The sequence below is a fragment of the Apium graveolens genome, chromosome 5 (assembly GCF_009905375.1).
Source record: "Apium graveolens cultivar Ventura chromosome 5, ASM990537v1, whole genome shotgun sequence".
Taxonomy (NCBI): Eukaryota; Viridiplantae; Streptophyta; class Magnoliopsida; order Apiales; family Apiaceae; genus Apium; species Apium graveolens.
The window spans coordinates 56,763,019-56,781,705 of NC_133651.1; positions in this window are offsets into that span (position 1 = coordinate 56,763,019).

The window sequence follows — 18,687 nt, forward strand, 5'->3', positions numbered from 1 at the left end:
ACAATCCAGTGTGTCCCTTGGGGAGCACAATTATTGTTCGTTAATAAGAAAGGTTGGAGTATGAGGCTGTACATCGACTACTAAGAGTTAAACAAGATAACTATAAAGAATAGGTACTCGTTACCCCGAATAGATAATTTGTTTGATCAGCTGAAGGATGTTGTCTACTTTTCCAAGATTGACCTGAGAACTGGATATCATCAACTAAAGATTAAACCCAGAGATATTCCAAAGACTGCGTTCTGTACTAGGTATGAACACTATGAGTTCTTAGTGATGTCCTTTGGATTAACCAACGCCCCAGCGGCTTTCATGGATTTGATGAATAGGGTGTTCAAGAAGTATTTGGACAAGTGTGTGATAGTTTTCATTAATGACATTTTAATTTACTCAAGGACCAAGGAAGAATATGCAGAGCATTTGTGGATAGCTCTAGAAATACTCAGGGAAGAATAATTGTATGCCAAATTTTTGAAGTGCGAATTCTAATAGAATGAAGTACAGTGTTTGGGACACGTGATCAATAAGGAAGGAGTATTGGTCAACCCCTCCAAGATAGTGGCGGTCTCAAACTGGGAAAGGCCAACCACACACACAGAGGTAAGAAGTTTCGTAGGATTGTCCGGCTACTATCGTAGGTTTGTTCAGGATTTTGCGAAGATCGCAGCCCCTTTAACCCGACTTACTCGTAAGACTAAGAAGTTCGAATTGACAGAGAAGTGCGAGAACAGCTTCCAAGAACTGAAGAAAAGATTGGTGATGACCCCTGTGTTGGAGTTGCTAGATGGAAAAGGAGATTTTGTGATTTATAGTGACGCTTTGCACAAGGGATTAGGGTGCGTGCTTATGTAGCATGGCAAGGTAATTGCGTACGCATCGAGACAACTGAAGGAATACAAAATTCGATATCCTACCCATGATCTTGAGTTCGCGGCAATAGTTTTTACCTTGAGGATTTGGAGGCACTACTTGTATGGAGAGAAGTGCGAGATTTTCACAGACCATAAGAGCCTCAAGTATATTTTTCACGCAGAAAGAACTCAACACGTGCCAGAGGAGGTGGTAAGAGCTAATCAATGATTATGATTGTGAGATTCTTTATCATCCAGGAAAAGCCAATGTGGTAGCTGACGCCCTTAGTAGGAAGGAGAGACTCAAGATGATAATGACTTCAGAAGAGTTGATTAGAGATTTCGAGAAAATGGAGATAAAAGTGAAGGTAACCGGAGCCGGTAACGAAAAGTTATTTGATATTGAAATGCATCCCGAGTTATTGGAAAAGATCAGATTGTGCCAAGAAAAAGTGATAAATGAAGGCAGTGAGTCAATGATAGAGAAGAGATCAATACCGCGAGAGATGATAAGGGAATAATGAGGTATTCCTACAGGATTTGGGTTCCAAATGTTTAAGAGCTTAAGGACGAGATTTTAGATGAAAGTCATAGTTCAAGATATTCCATTCACCCAGGGAGCACCAAGATATATAGGGATTTGAAGGAATATTACTAGTGGCCCAACATGAAAAGGGTTGTAGCAGAATGGGTAAGCAAATGTTTGACTTGCTAGAGAGTAAAGGCAGAACACCAGAGACCAAGTGAACTTTTGCGACCTCTGGAGATTCCTGAATGGAAATGGGAACAGATATCCATAGATTTTGTTGTAGGCTTGCCAATGACCAAAGCCAATCATGATGCCATATGGGTAATTATAGACCGACTAACAAAGTCAGCTCACAATATCCCAATCAATGAGGTGTACACCGTCGATAAACTGGTAGACATTTACCTTAAGAAAATAGTGACGCGGCATGGAGTTCCAGCGTCCATTATCTCAGACCGAGATCCTAGATTCAACTCCAGATTTTGGAGGAGATTTCAGGAATGTGCGTGAACCAAATTGAACATGAGTACCGCTTGCCATCCCCAGAAGGACAGGAAAAGTGAGCGGACCATCCAAACGCTAGAAGATATGTTGAGAGTCTGTGCCATAGACTTTAAAGGAAGTTGGGATGATCACTTATTGTTGATCAAGTTTACTTATAACAATAGCTTTCATTCTAGCATCAGAATATCGCCTTACGAGGTCCTGTACGGAAGAAGATGCCGATCTCCCTTGTATTGGGATAAAGTTAGAGAGCGTCAGATGCTCGGGCCCGAAGTGGTCCAATGAACCAAGGATACAGTAGCAGCCCAAGATCGACAGAAGAAGTATGTTTGCTTAGCCTGAAAGGACAATGAGTATGAAGTAGGGGACCTAGTGTTGTTAAAGGTATCCCCTTGGAAGGGATTGACGAGGTTCGGAAAGAATGGAAAGCTAAGCCCAAGATACATTGGACCCTTCAAAATATTAAGACGAATTGGGAAGTTAGCTTACGAGCTAGCCCTACCCCCGAACTTGCAACAAGTTCATAATGTGTTCCATATATCAATCTTAAGGAAGTATCATCGAGATGCCAGGAACATAGTGGAATACGAGCACGTGGACATGCAACTAGACTTGACTTATGTGGAGCAACCAGTGAGGATCATAGATCAAAAGGAATAGGTGCTTCAGAACAAGGTGATCAAGCTAGTCAGAGTACTGTGGCAGAATCATAATGTGAAGGAATCAACTTGGGAACTAGAGAGCGCAATGCAGAGCATTTGAGGATAAATTCATGATTGTGTTTGGATAAATGCATGATTGTGTTCATAGACGACATTCTGATCTATTCCAAGATGGAAGAAGAGCATGCAGAGCATTTGAGGATAGTTTCTAGAGACACTGCGACAGGAGAAATTGTACACAAAGTTTTCCAAGTGTGAATTTTGGTTAAAAGAAGTACGATTTCTTGGGCACGTAATTAGTAATAAAGGAGTGGAAGTGGATCCGTTAAAGATTGAAGCTATAATCAACTGGGAGAGACCAAAAACACCAACAGAAGTAAGAAGTTTCATGGAATTGGTAGGTTACTACAGAAGATTTGTGCAAGACTTTGCGAAGATAGCCACGCCATTGACAAAACTCACCAGGAGGAACCAGAAATTCGAATGGGATGAGAAGTGCGAGGAGAGTTTCCAAGAATTAAAGAATAGATTAGTATCTTCACCAGTGCTAGTCTTACCAGACGATCAAGGAAACTTCGTGATCTACAGTGACGCGTCATACAAAGGATTGGGATGTGTTTTGATACAACATGACAAAGTGATAGCCTATGCTTCAAGACAACTGAAACCACATGAAGAGAAGTATCCAATGCATGATCTTGAATTGGCAGCTATAGTGTTTATATTGAAGATATGGAGGCATTATCTGTATGGGGAAAAGTGCAATATCTACACAGACCACAAGAGTTTGAAGTATATTTTCACCCCAGAAGAAATTAAACATGAGACAGAGAAGATGGCTCGAATTGATCAAGGAATACGATTGCACTATCAACTATCATCCAGGTAAAGCAAATGTGGTGGCCGACGCTCTGAGCAGGAAAGAAAGGTTAAATATGATCGCTTCATCCGAGGAATTGATCAAGGAATTTGAAAAGCTTGAAATAGAGGTCAGTACCCCAAGTATGTCTACAAATGTGTTGTGTGCAATGTCTTTTCAACTAGAACTATTAGAGAAGATATGAAGATGTCAGGAAGAAGTAATGAGTCATGAACAAGACATTTTGACAGGAGAAGAGATCAGGAGTCAAAAGGATGATAAAGGGATATTAAGATTTTCTTTCAGAATATGGATACCCAATATGGCCGAGCTAAAAAAATGAAATTCTTCAAGACGCTCATAACTCTAGATATTCAATTCATCACGGAAGTACGAAGATGTATAGAGACTTAAGAAAAAAGCTTTTGGTGGCCAAATATGAAGAAAGAAATTGAGGAATGGGTGAGTAAGTGTTACACATGCCAACAAGTCAAAGTAGAACATCAAAGACCCAGTGGATTGCTACAGCCATTGGACATTCCAGAATGGAAGTGGGAATATATTGTGATGGATTTTGTAGTTGGATTATCGAGGACCAAGGCAAATCATGATGCTATTTGAGTTATTATTGACAGATTGATGAATTCAGCACATTTTCTTCCTATCAACGAGAGATTTTCATTAGATAAATTGGTTCAGTTATATCTGAAAGGGATTGTGGTTCGACATGGAGTTCCAGTATCCATAGTTTCAGATAGAGATCCTCGATTTAATTCAAGATTTTAGAGAAGTTTTCAGGATTGCCTCGGAACAAAGTTGAATATGAGTACCGCGTATCATCCACATACAGATGGTCAAAGTGAAAGGACAATTCAGACTATCGAAGACATGCTAAGGGTATGTACCCTAGATTTTTGAAGGAAGTTAGGACGAACATTTGTCATTGGTAGAATTCTCCTACAACAATAGTTATCATGCCAATATTGGAATGCCACCTTATGAAGCTTTATACGGGAGAAGATGCAGATCTCCCATATGTTGGGAAGAACTTGGTAAGAGAAAGATTTTGGGTCCAGATTTGATCCAGCAGATGAAAGAGAAAATAGAACTCATTCGAAAACGATTAGTGGAAGCTCAAGATCGTCAACATAAATATGCTGATCCTACCAGAAAGGATATGGAATTTAAAGTTGGAGAAGCAGTGCTATTGAAGATTTCACCTTGAAAAGGTTTATCATGATTTGGGAAGAAAGGAAAGCTGAGTCCACGTTATGTTAGCCTTTTTGAGATTTTGAGGCGTGTGAGAAAGGTTGCTTATGAGTTAGCCCTACCACCTTACATACAGCATATTCACAATATGTTTCATGTGTCAATGTTGAAGCGTTATTTTCCTGATTCGAATCCTGTGATAGAATATGAGCCAATCGAGATTCAGCCAGACTTGTCTTTTATAGAGCAACCAGTGCAGATTTTAGATAAGAAGGAAATAGTGCTTAGGATTAAGTCTGTGTCTTTAGTGCGAGTCTTGTGGAGGAATCCCAAGGTTGAAGAGTCGACCTGGGATTTGGAAAGCGAAATACGAACCAAATATCCTCACTTATTTTCCTAGGATGATTCTGAAGACAGAATCATATTAAGGGGGAAGGATGTAATATCCGGGAAAATTATGTGAATATTATATGTTAAATGATTAATCATTATGTGTTTGTATAAGTTAAAATGTTCATTGTCATGATATTACGTGTTTTAAATGCTAATTGTGTTCCCGTACGAACAAGAAAATTTTTCGTTTGATTAATATGTGTTTAAACTGCAATTATATGAATCGATCTGCAATCTGGACTCGTATTTATTTTCATTTTATCAAGGTACTCATTTTATCTTGTTTTATGTGCGTTTAATTGTATTTTATGTGTTTTCGGGGTTTTCTGTTAATTTAGGAGTCATTTCGGTTTCTCAAAAATAATCGGACCGGGACCCCATCGGGAAGTCAAAGCCCACAAATTTCATGTTTATATTTTTATAGAATTATTCATATTTCAAATACCCATTATTTTTACATTTTTGAATTATTCCCAAATTTTGGAAAATTTGATATAAATTTTGTATTTTATTATTTTTAAAATTATTCCCCATAATTATTATTTTGGGGCTTAATTATTTTAATTATGGGAATAAAAACACCCTAAGTTGATTTTTGGGATATAATTTTCTGTAAATATAAATAGCACCTTTATTTATTTTTATTTCATTTTATTTTCAGAAAATTTCTAAAAATATTATAAAAGTTCAGAAAATAGGAATTTGGGGGCTAGGGTTTGTTCATCAGAAATTGAACCGATTGATCCCTTATTTATACTCTGTTGGTGACGATTTTGATACAGAATCATAGAGCTTGTCAAGGCCAATCTTTTGATACCAATTTCGTCTTTTAAGGTTGAGTAATTCGTATAATCAATTTTCACCAAATTTCATTTGAACTAAGTTCTTGATCCTTGATGTTTGTTTAATGTTTGTGATGCTATTACTAGTTTCTAAATGTTATTTAGAATCGATTTATGCCAAAATATCGACCGTTTGGTTATGGGTTTGTTCGAACCGAGTTTTTGGTTTTCAACGGATTTTTAATCTGATTTTCCGGTTAGTAGGTGTTGTATTTGATTGTTTTAATTGTTGTATCAGGTTATAAGCATCCTGAACTTTATTTTGATATGCAAAACTTGATTGTTGGTTGAGGTTTCAGTATGTTCGAAGTTTCGCCAGTTTGTTAGCCGGAATTTCTTTGAAATGGACGGAGAATCAGTTCTGATGTTGAGCTGTGATGGTTGCTAGCATTTTTGGGTTGTTGTGAGTATGAGGATGAAACTGGGATCGAAAATGAGGGCAAACGGTGTGTTTCTGGCCGTTAAAAAGGGTCCTCGGAATTCAGATGAACTCGCCGGTTTCTGGATTCCAACTCCAGTTTCCGGCCGAGTTCATAAGAACTTCGGTCACCCCTGCCCCATGTTTCCCCCGTTTGATCCAAAATCCGGCTGTGCCTGTTCTAAACTGCATGTTTCTGTAAATTTCTGTTTATTTTAAATTCAAAATCCTTTTCTTGTTTTTAAAAATCATTTCCTTTAATTGTAAAAATCATTTACTTATTATTTTAAATACTAAAAATTATTTACATAATTATTTTAAATTCCTTAAAGTATTTTATTTTATTATTTTTAAAAACCTAATTTGATTTAATTATTTATAATTATTTATGAATTTAATTAATTGGTTAATTGATTTAATCAATTAATTTTATTTATAAATAGTTAAATAAAATGTAAATTATTTATAATTAATTCAAATAATTTCTAAAAATTATTTTTAAACTTTTAAAAATTATATTTTGGTATTAAAAAAATCAGTTAATATTATTATTAATTGATTTAATTCTATTTTTTTCTTATTTTATTCGTAATAAATAAACCGTACGTCCGTTTAATACGAAACGAACGTGTATAGACTCATAAAAAACATTACGCTTTCAATAAAAATACTTTTATGACCTAACTTCTTTTGTATTGAAAGGTCAATTGAGTTGTGATTCATTCTGAGTCTGTATTTGATCGATAAACACTGTTATTGACCCGATTTCAGTTCTAAGCGTCCTGAGACTTATCTGTTGATTGTTTAATTTATATGTTACATGAAAAATATGATTACGTTTTTTATGAATAATATGATTACGTGCTTTGTGATATGCATGCTATCTGTTACAGTTTTAACATGCCATGATTAGTTATAAATGATCGGGTAGATGTCAAAATGTTTAGTTACGTCGATTGAGTTTGGTTCTGTCAATTAAGTTAGTCCTTTTTTTATAGAATCAAATAGCAAGGAGTGCAGTCAAGTGTTAGTCGGAGTTGATAGCCAGAAAGTTGTAAGCCAGGGTTATAGTGAGAAGTTATCGAGCATACCAGGCAAGTATCATTACCTTCACTTATTGTTCAAGTGATGTTTATTATGAATCTTGTTATGCAAATATCTATATATTCACTTATCATTCAAGTGATATTGACTTTGAACTCTATTATATCAGTTTCTATACTATTCTAAGTTCAGAATAGTTAAACATTTTTACATTTTGCTATAAATTACTCTATACAGTGAAACTTTGATTTGAGATTAGCGAATAACTAATTGTTCTAGTTATTTCGCCATCGGTTGTTGAGATAACTCTGGACCATGAGAAGTGGGGAGTTATATGGTTAAGGATGTCATTTAATCTAACTTTTTTGATTAAAAATGTTTTATGGATTGGATGGTAGCGTAAGAGGCCGCGACGGCGGTCTAGTGTGAGCCATGTATTATACTTGATTATAATACCTCTCTAGGCCAATATGTGCCTTGGGTGCCCCGTTTGTTTAGTTGGATATGCTTCAACATACTGGTGTTGCTCCGCGGCTGATCACCGACGGCAACATACCGTCGTTCGAGGATTCTAATCCAAAATAAAAAGATTTATAAAAGGGTTGTTTATTATTAAAACTTATATCAGTTTTTGATACTGTTCAGGTATTGTTGTTTGGTTTTGCTCATCAAATATATTGTTATTTTTATTTTAAATCATAAGCTATATACTGCTTGCTGAGCATTTCTTTCGCTCATACTTATTTATTATTCCAATTCTTTCAGTTAGGACAGAGCAGGCCTGAGTTCCAGGTTTGATCAGAAGTCGAGTGCTTGTAAATAGTGTGGCGTATTTTCCAGGTAGACAGTTTGGGACGCTTGAATAGTATAGAGGTTTGTAATAAAATTTGAATAGTTTATAAAATTAAATAGACTTATGGCTTGTAATAAGATTTAGTTTGTATTAGTGTCTATTGCATACTATAACTTGTGATCGATCTAGTTGCATGCAAGGGGTCATATTTATTATTTTATTCTGCTGTGTTTATTTTATTAGTCAGTGACCCCCAAATCTAGACCCCGGGTTTGGAGGGCGTCACAGTAATAACCCCAAATTTTGTAATCCTGATGAACTGTAACTTGTACTGATTTTGATGACTAATAAAAAATTATTAGACCATCCTATATAGGGGTTATTTTATGGATATTTTGAGATCATATTAGTACTCCATAATGTAAATGAGTGTATATAAATGTCGTCAGAATTCGAATTCGAACACTTTGATTTTTCCCGAAAATCCACCAGATATCGAAAGAATTAAGTATGAGGTAACATGATTAAGATGAATTAAATTTAAGGATTTTAATAGAGATCATTAAAGGAATATAAAATATCAGGAAAGATTTAGGGAAGCTCAAGTACTAAGATCCCGGATATGATCTCTCAAACGAACAACGAGAAGGAGAGTTGAGCGAACCGTAAAATAAATAAACGACCAAGAATCAAGCTTATGCAAATAACAAGGAGATTAACCAAAAAAATTAAGTACTAATCAAGAGGAATAGAGCAAGATGAGGTCATCAATCCATAAGGAATTGACAAGTGGCTAGAAAGTGATGCAGGATTGACGATGTAAGCAAGAGAGAAGATATATGTGCAAGGATTGATATTAGAAAGTATTTTAGCCTTGCTTAAACCAAGGTTAAAGATAATCAAGCCCTTAAGCACCACACAAAAACCAAGACAACCAAAATAAGAAGGATTCTCCCTTTTTTTCATTCATGCTCTCGTCTTTTCATGGAAATACAAGGAAGAAGAATTCAAAGTCCAAGCTCCACTCCATCTTAAATCACAAGGTAATTTCTATAGCTTTTTGATGATTAGATATATCTATCCTAGGAATATTAGCATCAAATTCTCTTCCTATATAACCTAAAAACATTATCAAAAGTGATGATAAATAGTGTTTTTCCAAGAACAAATTATTTTGATCTTGTTTTCCAGGATTATTCAAGCTAAAGTAAGGCTATACAAGGATCATACAAGGCTTAGTAGATACTCATAAACTACAATGAAGGTATAATATCTATAACCCTAGCCTTGACTTGTAATTTTGATGAGTTTTATGGATAAGTTAGTGATGAGAAGCATGATCCATGTGTGTTTAGTTAGTTATGATTGTATAGTGATGGTTATTGTTGATTGATCTATGTTAATGCTTAAAATGAGTTCATGATCTTGAAAGTTTTGACTTGGGTTATTATTTATTAAGTGAGATATGGTATTGTGGGTGATATGTTGATCATTTGGTGTAGAATTGGTATAGTAAAATTTTGGGAATCATGTCAACATACCCGTCGTAATGCCCGTTTTCCCATAGACTATTTTTGTGCTTAAATTTAGGAACATAATACCCACTGTTATGAACTCACCATTTCCATTATTATATAGGTTATTTTTTAAGCTTCTTTTTTATATGTGATTCATTTAGATCCGATTTACGGTTTAGGAGAAGCGACCGTTTTAAGTAACGGTGTTTTGCGAACAAACCCTTACCCGTCATGTGACTTTGAGACCATGTTTAAGGCCCTTAAAAGACTAATCGTATCACGAAACAATTATGTAAAGTGGATTAGAAAGTTGTAAAGTCCTCGTGAAAGAGTCGCCTTAAAATATTTAACGGTTAATTTTATAAAAATGGTGGAGCCGAGGGTACGCGAGCGACTAATGTAAATCTTTAAGCGTAGAAGAGAGCGTTAGGGTATGAATGAATAAAGTCCAATTTCTCAAGCAACCGAGGATTAAGTCCGTCTTATGTGTTTTTTAGGGGTTACCAGACTCATCCCAGACCCATTTCCCCCCCAGATCGCTCAGGCAAGTTTCTACTTGTATAACTGTTGTTGTGATGATATTTATATATGCATTATCTTGAGATAAGTTCATGAGTATTGTTAGCAAATCTTGCGATATATTGTTGCATGTATATTTTGGGAAGCATGTTGATATGATATATATATTTATATATATATATATATGCATGCATGTCTTAAAATCTTAATATTTCATTGTTAATACAATTACTTATAAACTGCTTAATACTTATGCTCGAGATAAGCAATAATTACATATACCCTTAGTACAGGGGACCCAAAGTTGAATATTTTTCTAAACCGGGAAACGATGTTCCCGAGTATATTATATATATAGTTTTCTATAACTATTAATCGAATAAGGTATATTCGATAGTTTTAAATAATAATCAAACATTATTTTCGATTATTTAAATAAAGATTTTACTTTCGTATAAGTATATCTTTTGCTAATTATTATTCGTTTCAGGTATTATTTTCAAAACTTTGTCTTCAGTTATTTTATAAAAGTTATTTCTTTATTGGAATATTATTTAAAGAATAATATTCAGATATCTTCTAATATTTTGAAACTGATTTATTTTGTAAAATCATCTTTACCTTAAAAGTTTTCAAAAATGTTTTCGAATCTTCAAAATGATTTTTTAAAAGTTAGAGCGGATCCCAAAACTCGTTTTTAATTTAAATCTTTCCTTTCGTGAGGGGATTTAAATACTTTCTCAAAATCTGAGGGATCCAGCTCCGTGGTGTATTTTTGTCACAACGAAAATGCTGATTTGATAAAAGAGTTTTTGATTTCTTGCCCAACATTCGGGAAGTAAGTCCATCAAAATGCGTTGGCATAGGCGACATAGACTGGGGTACGGTCTATCAAAGTGTAAGAGGCTGGGTGATACTTCATCAATGTGTAAGAGGTCGGGTGACGGTCTAGCATAAGGTCCTAATGCGGCCATGGTGATGACCGGCGAGGAATTCATCCATCTACTAGTAGAGAAGTGACTTGATTGATATCTTTGCCTGATCAGCAAGGTATAAGGTTTATGCCAAAGCTTTCCTCTTTCCAAAATCATTGGGTATTACAACTCTGTTTATACTTTTTATAATATAGGTTTTGAAGGAGTACATGATATATATATATATATGTGTGTGTGTGTGTGTGAATATATATGGACCTAATGAAGTATCTTGTAACTTCATCTTTTAAATGATATTTCAAAGATTGATCTTATATAAGCTTTATCTTGTAACCTTATCCATATGATGAACTTTTGAAAACTTATTATACTTTGAACAGTGGTAGTTCAAGTAGTTTTTCTAAGAATATTGTTATGGATTAAAAACTAATATATATAATTGTTGTATTTAGTACTAAGGAACGTGAGCTCAAGGCCTTTAATGGCTGCTCTCGTATTTCGTAGCTTAATTTTGCCTTTACGAGATGCCTACGTATCTCTGTAAATTAGAAAATCAAGCCAAAAAATGTAGTTCTGATGTGTGGGGTGAGACCCCTTATATAGATGTGGGAGTCCTTGAATTGGACTTGGTATAGGAGACTTGGTGAGCAAGTCTCATAGTTAGAATGGACTTCGGAGTCCTAGATAGTAGGAAACTAATTCCTTATCCTTTTAGGTCCCCTTGGGGCTAATCTGCAAGGATTTATATCCTTATCCGGACTCTTCTCAATAGCTGATTTCTCCTTTATTAATTAGTTACGAAATTAATTAATATACAGGGTTTTTGGGCCTTCTTTGTTCCATCTGGCCTGATCTGGTCCATCAGGCCTGATCAACATGTTAACCTTTCTGGTCTGAATGTCATACATCTTCTTATTGGGCCTTGCAGCCCAAACTGTAATATTCAATCAGGATTTATTCATCCCTATCAAATATATAAGTATATTGGAGTATTTTGTAACTTCATCTTTTTAATCTTATATCTCGTAAGTAATTATCTTACACTTGATAAAGATTTTCTGCAAGTTATCGATTCAGATACTTGCATTATTGATTAAACTATATATTATCTTTTGAGCTGTATTGCTCACTCTTGCTTCATTTCTTCATCATAAAACAATAGTTAGGAAGGATGGCCAGACTCAAGCAGACCTAACGCAAGAGCGTGAGAAGCATCCCGCGTCTACCCTCTGATATCTTAGCTGCCATTGCGGCAGAGGTAGATCTATCTGGAGTTTAGGCATTCAGCTTTTGGGAATCAAATTATGTATAATTATAACTTATGTTGGATAATGGCAAAGAACTGTAAACCTATTAAGTAATCATTTTGGGTTTGTAATAACTTTTGAATTGTAGATTTAATGATTGTTACCTATTTCAATTTCATTTCTGAGACTATAACGTGTTATGGAGTGTGTATTATTGTGGGGTCACAACATGCAGTTATTTATTTTTATTTAAGTTAAGTGATATTAATGGAAAGAAAGAACGTGATAACCCAGATTCCCGACCCCGGATCTGGAGGTGTTACACAGTTTCTTTCACCAATGACAAGAAATCAAGTTAACTACCACTTCAAGCTTTCCCCAGTTTTTTCCCTTACAAAATATCTAACAGTAATATCCCAAACTTACATAATTAAATTTTTTTATCACCTAAATTTTTGGTCCCTTGTAACCTTCAGCTAAAGTGATACTAAATCATTATAGCTATATTTAGTTCGGCTTGTCAAGTCAAAAATCAGTGAGTCCAGCCATGAAAAAATTGTTAAAATTTCGGCCTCAAATTATCATATTAGTAATTGATCTTTCAAGACTGGTGCGAAGATGTGCTAGCATTTTTGTTATACCTAAGGTGATCTTGTGCTTCTTAGCTCAGTTCGATACTAGCTAGAAAAACCTCATTCCTAGTTTAACCAGATAAAAAGAGTTAATGTATTATGAGGTCGTCGTTGATCATATCAAAAAGCAATGTAAATTAAGTGAAGTTAAAACTACATAGAACTGAATCAAAGGCTGAATAACTGTAGATGAAGTCAAGTACATTATATATATTCAAAATGTTAGGTCATGATATTGATATTTTCTACATATACATGTTACATATACCATGCTAGGTTCATAATTTGGGGTAAATTTGTGATTTATTAGTCAATAACGCATCATATGCCACTAAATCAGCCTTTTAACATGTCTGGAACATAAGCTTATGAGTACTTCATTAAATATGATACGTATGATAGTATTGTGGGTAATAGAAGACAAATATATATAGTATTAACTGTACTTTTTCAATATTTATGTTGAACCATTCAACGTTCATTCAAAATGTTTGAGAATAGTCATGCTCTCAAGTTATGAAATGTTCATACTTTGGGCGTTACTTGAAATTCTTAGGTAATTAAGCTTGGGTTGGGCAGTATTAGCATCCAGAGAAGTACAATAATTACAAACTCAATACATATAAAACATAAATAATCATATAGGGAATATACTTCAACAAGGATTGTATTATGTTCGGATTTAGTTAACCATGTACGAGATCAAAGAGGTTTTTGTTATGTAGATAATCTTATATCAAAAGTTTCTCTACTCTCTTCCCCCGATAAAAAGCTCAAAGTGGAGTCAGATCATCATGTCGAACTCGGTCCCACTGCCTGATTGTTGGCAAACATAAATTATGTACTAACAAGTTACAACTAGCAAAACTCAACTGCACTGGAGATTATAAACTTAAGTCTTTAGTCACGATACATTTTAAAGTCTGGTGTTCATACATACCCCTTTCATAATAAAGAAAATATATTCTTAGAGTAACTTTATTATGAACTACGCCAACTTATATGCAAGAGCTGGAAATATTAGCTTAAATGAAATTAAGATTATTGTATTTCCTAACTCGTGATTTATTTCTTTGATCATATATTCAAAATTAATTCTTTAGATGAAATTGGTTATATTCTTTGATATTCTCCAGTGATGTTTGTAATTGCAAAAGAACGAAATTCAAAAGCTCATAAAGAAAGATCAAAGCTTCCAGGAAAAAGATCAGCATTTCCAAAAAAATATAAAGATCCCGGTTTTTTATGCATTAAATCATGCTAAAATATGCAAGAACTAAAAACACTAGCTTAAACTAAAACTTAACGTATACACACACGAGCAAGCTAAATCAGCCAGCATATATTCTTGTGATTTAGTTGTTTAATTTTATGGTTTTTATATTGGAAATGACTTTTTGTTAGTTGATTTTGTTTATATTCTTTATTTTTAGTTAATCCATTACTAAAAATTTTGTTGGCTTGAAAGCGATTATATTTCGTTTTTATCTTGTTCTCGTATATGTGTATGCAACCGTAAGTGATCAATGTTTTCTTGTAAGTGTAAAAAAAAATTAAAACTTTTTTGAGAAAGATCAAAGCTTTTTCGAAAATTGGGAAAGAAGATCAAAGCGTTTGTTGGAGTAAAATATGTTAAATTGTAAGGAAGAACCGTAAACATGAACTTATGCCAAAATATTGAAAGATTGGTGCTCAATTAGTAACAAATATTCTTCCTCCTCACAATATTTTTTTAAAAAAATTTGTTTCTTAGGTTAATCTGTGTATGTTTCTTTGACTTGGGACTTGTTCTTCTCTTTCTTTTCACTCTTACCCATTACTTGATTAATATGTGATTTTGCACATTGCCAAACCTTTGTATTAGATCTTGTATATAATTTACATGAAAATAACTAATTTTTTGAAATAATCATAAGATATCAAAGATCAAAGATTTTATATGGACATTATGCCTTACTGTACAGTAGAACTAAAACAAGGGCATATGCTATATTAGTTATATTTTAAATAGCTTAAATTTGGATTTTTTAGTCTGCAATAATTATAAATTAGTTTGTGAATTTCTCTATACAGAAAGACTTTAAAAATTCACCAAATTAACAGTACAAGAAAAGTTTTTGTATCAAAAATATTAAGAGGGTGAGTTTTGAGATGAAACAATATAGTATATGCCTTTTCCCTCAATTATCCACTCACAAGTAATAGTGGTTATTAGACAAGACTTTAATAACTAGGGTATGCAGAGAATTACAAGTGGCAATTATATTCAAATTTTTGGATATTTTTACTTAAGCCTTTGAACTAACTTTAAATTGTAGTATACCATGTACCTTTACGTGTTGCCTGTAATATACAATGTATTTCATTTCCTAGAAAATTTAGTTAATCAAATACTTTAAAACAACATATCGAAAAATAAAAGTATGACTATGTAATTCTTAAAACTTTTTTAGTATCTTTGTTTGCTTTTTCTTCTCAACTTGCTGAAATTTGAGTTCCTCCTTTGTTAGGCCCGTGACATAAGGCCTGAAATCGTCCCACGAGTTCAAATGAGGGAGAACAGTCCTGATCTTTGTATAAAGTAAGGATCTATAATTGCCGACACAAAATCAGGGAAAAGACTTTATTTTTAAACAATTTGCATTTTACATCTACATAATTTGCATTTTACGTCCCCCGCCCATTTTCAGGCTATAAAATAAGAAAAATAATAAGTTGAAATAACCAAAGTTAATTAGGTATGGTGTTAGAATCTAGTTCTGAGACTCAACTCAGTAGACCTCATGTAAGGTGATGTACTCATATGTAACCAATGACTTGTTCATATAAATAGTAAACATTAAATTTTTTCACCTATATATAACATCAAGGACTTGATATTTCTCTACATAAACCAGTTTAATATTAGAAAATAGGTGCAATGGTAATTGAATGCATCATACATTGTAATAACACATCAAAGTCCGTAAAATAATCAAATGTGTATATAAACTCATTGATTTTGTGCAACTGCAAACCAGACCAATTTTAAATGGTTTTAAACTTTTTTAAATATGCTTAATTGTTATGTATGACGTGTATAAATAAAATGTTAAAACACTTAATAGAAAAATACAAAACAAATGGATGGTTCCCCAAAAACAAGGAAAAAAAATATATCTTGTGGGCATCTTTTTTTGTGTTGATCCATATTAGACTGAGTTTTGTAAAGGAATCACAAACTTCACATTCCTCTTTTAAATGACGGTGGATTTGGTTTTGGGCATTCATTATAGTGATTGAATTGAAAGTTGTATTGCAATCCTTTAGCTAATAGTGAAATTCTATTCTAGAGTTTTTGTTTCCATCTATAACAAATTATACACGTAATAATTAGATTAATATATTCACTTCATGGATAAAATGAAATCACATTGACTTAGGGTTTGATGGAATAAATCAATTCATAAAAGATCAAACTTATATATTCAATTAATAGCACTAGATTCATTTCATGTACTAACAATCAAATTTGGGCAATGTATTTCATAATTCTTATTATTTTAACAGCATAATCGCATAATCATAAAATACAAAAATACGATATCTATCTATATTATAAAACATGTTATGTGTTTCCTATGTAATTTACCACCATTTCCCTCTGTATATTCACGTTTTTACGTTTTTTGTCACTTGACCCTGTGACTTATACTCTTCTCAAATCATAGTCCTTCATTTTCTTACAATTTTTGAAAAAATGTCCAAAATCAAACAACCTTTTTTCAATCTTTCTTTACTTTAATAATCTCATTTTAATTTTAAAGAAAAATTCAAATTACGCGCTTAATTGAAAGTCCTACTACCCCATTCTTCTTTCTTCTTGACGGTTCGTTAAACATTTTTTCTAATTTGTTTAATCTTCTTCCTTGATGTTTATGTATTTGAGTTTTTTTGGGATTCTATTTATTGGTATCTTTTCATTTGAAGGATTAAAAATGATGCAACTTCATATGGGTTAAAAATAACCCTAGTAATGTATTTAATGGTACATTAATTAGATCTAGTATGGTCCAGAGATTAAGCCCAATAAGTTGTTGGAAAATGTGGGTAGTAGTCCCACATTGTCAAGTCAATTTGAGTCATAAATTAAGTGGATGAATGTTGCGTGCGCGCAATGAGTGACACTTGGAATGCGTTCTCCACCGAGAGAGCTTTCCGAGACACTTTGAATCACTCAAAATGACTAATAGATGGATGATATATGATCATCTAAAGTTAGTCTCTTAGTAGTGGAAATTTTGTGGAAGAAAAGAAAGTCTCACATTGATTTTGTAAAGGAGCATTCATAGCTTTATATAGCAAAACACTTATGCAGTGTTCAAATATGTTACTTATGTATTTCTCCAACACTTACGTGTGCCCACAGGGGGTGCAAATGTTGGGCTTTCGAGGGATAATCTGAGGCTTGCGAAGCCTTCAAACTTACCCGAGTGCGATGTGCGGACACAAATGTAGCAGAAAATTGGCCCGAATAATCATGGACTAGTTTTGCTAATTTAATTTCCACTAGTCTTAGGTTTTTAAAATTTTAATTCATTTTGAATACGGATTATGATAATTGATTTGATGTAATAATAATCAGATTCAGTTACAGATTTTATTTATTAACCGACTGATTAATTAACGCGTCTTAATTAATTATGCATGGAGTAGCACACACATTTTCTCGAGCCTATATAATATCGTATTAGGCTTAGAGTTATTCATTCATTCGATATACAACACACAAGCCTAAATACAAACCCTACTCACTCTCTATTTCGATGATAGTTTCTTACTCCGTTATAGTTTGCCTAAGGTGCTGTTCGCGTAACATCGTTGTCTTATCGTTTTATCCTGAGAGACTAACGGCTCACACATACGGTGAGGGTCGTAATAGCTCTAAGGAGACAGTTATACGACTGGACTCGAGAAATTCTTCTTAGTATCCTTTTCGTTGGTTTCTGTTATTCACACACACTTAGATTATATGTATTAATCGCAGATATTGTTCATAATCTTAAAGTTATTATTATATATTATATGTGACTAATACATATGTCTCTGCCTTTTTTGTTGAGTAACAGATTTATGGAGAATAACAATGTGAACAATATGATGAACATGATGGCTGATCCCAATGCACATATCACTGGATCTGATGGGGTTCACCAGCAGGCGCCTAACCCTAACGTACATATTGTAGTATCTAATGATGGTCAGACACCTGTTGGACATGTGCCTTCGGGACATGTGCCTGTGGGACACACTGTCATTGGATAGTTTATTGTGCCTCTTGGACAGACATCGTCAAGATTCATTCCCCCGACTGTACCTGGGTGTCTACTGGTGTAGATACACCTGTAGTACAGACGCACGTACCGACTGTCACACCTGCGGTGCCGGTTGCACCTGTTGTGCCAACTGTGCCTGCTGCACATGCTGATAAACCCGAGAAGTTCAACAAAATAAACTTCAAACGTTGGCAGCAAAAGATGCACTTTTATGTGACCATGTTGCATATGGATCACTTCTTGGAGGAAGAGGTACCATTGTTCACTGGCGAGAGCAACACACAGACTCTGTATGCTGTGAATGCTTGGAAACACCCTGACTACATATGCCGGAATAATGTGTTGAACTGCTTGGCTAACTCATTGTATAACTGTTAGTCGTTAAACACACGCTAATAATTTACGCAAGTATACGCTA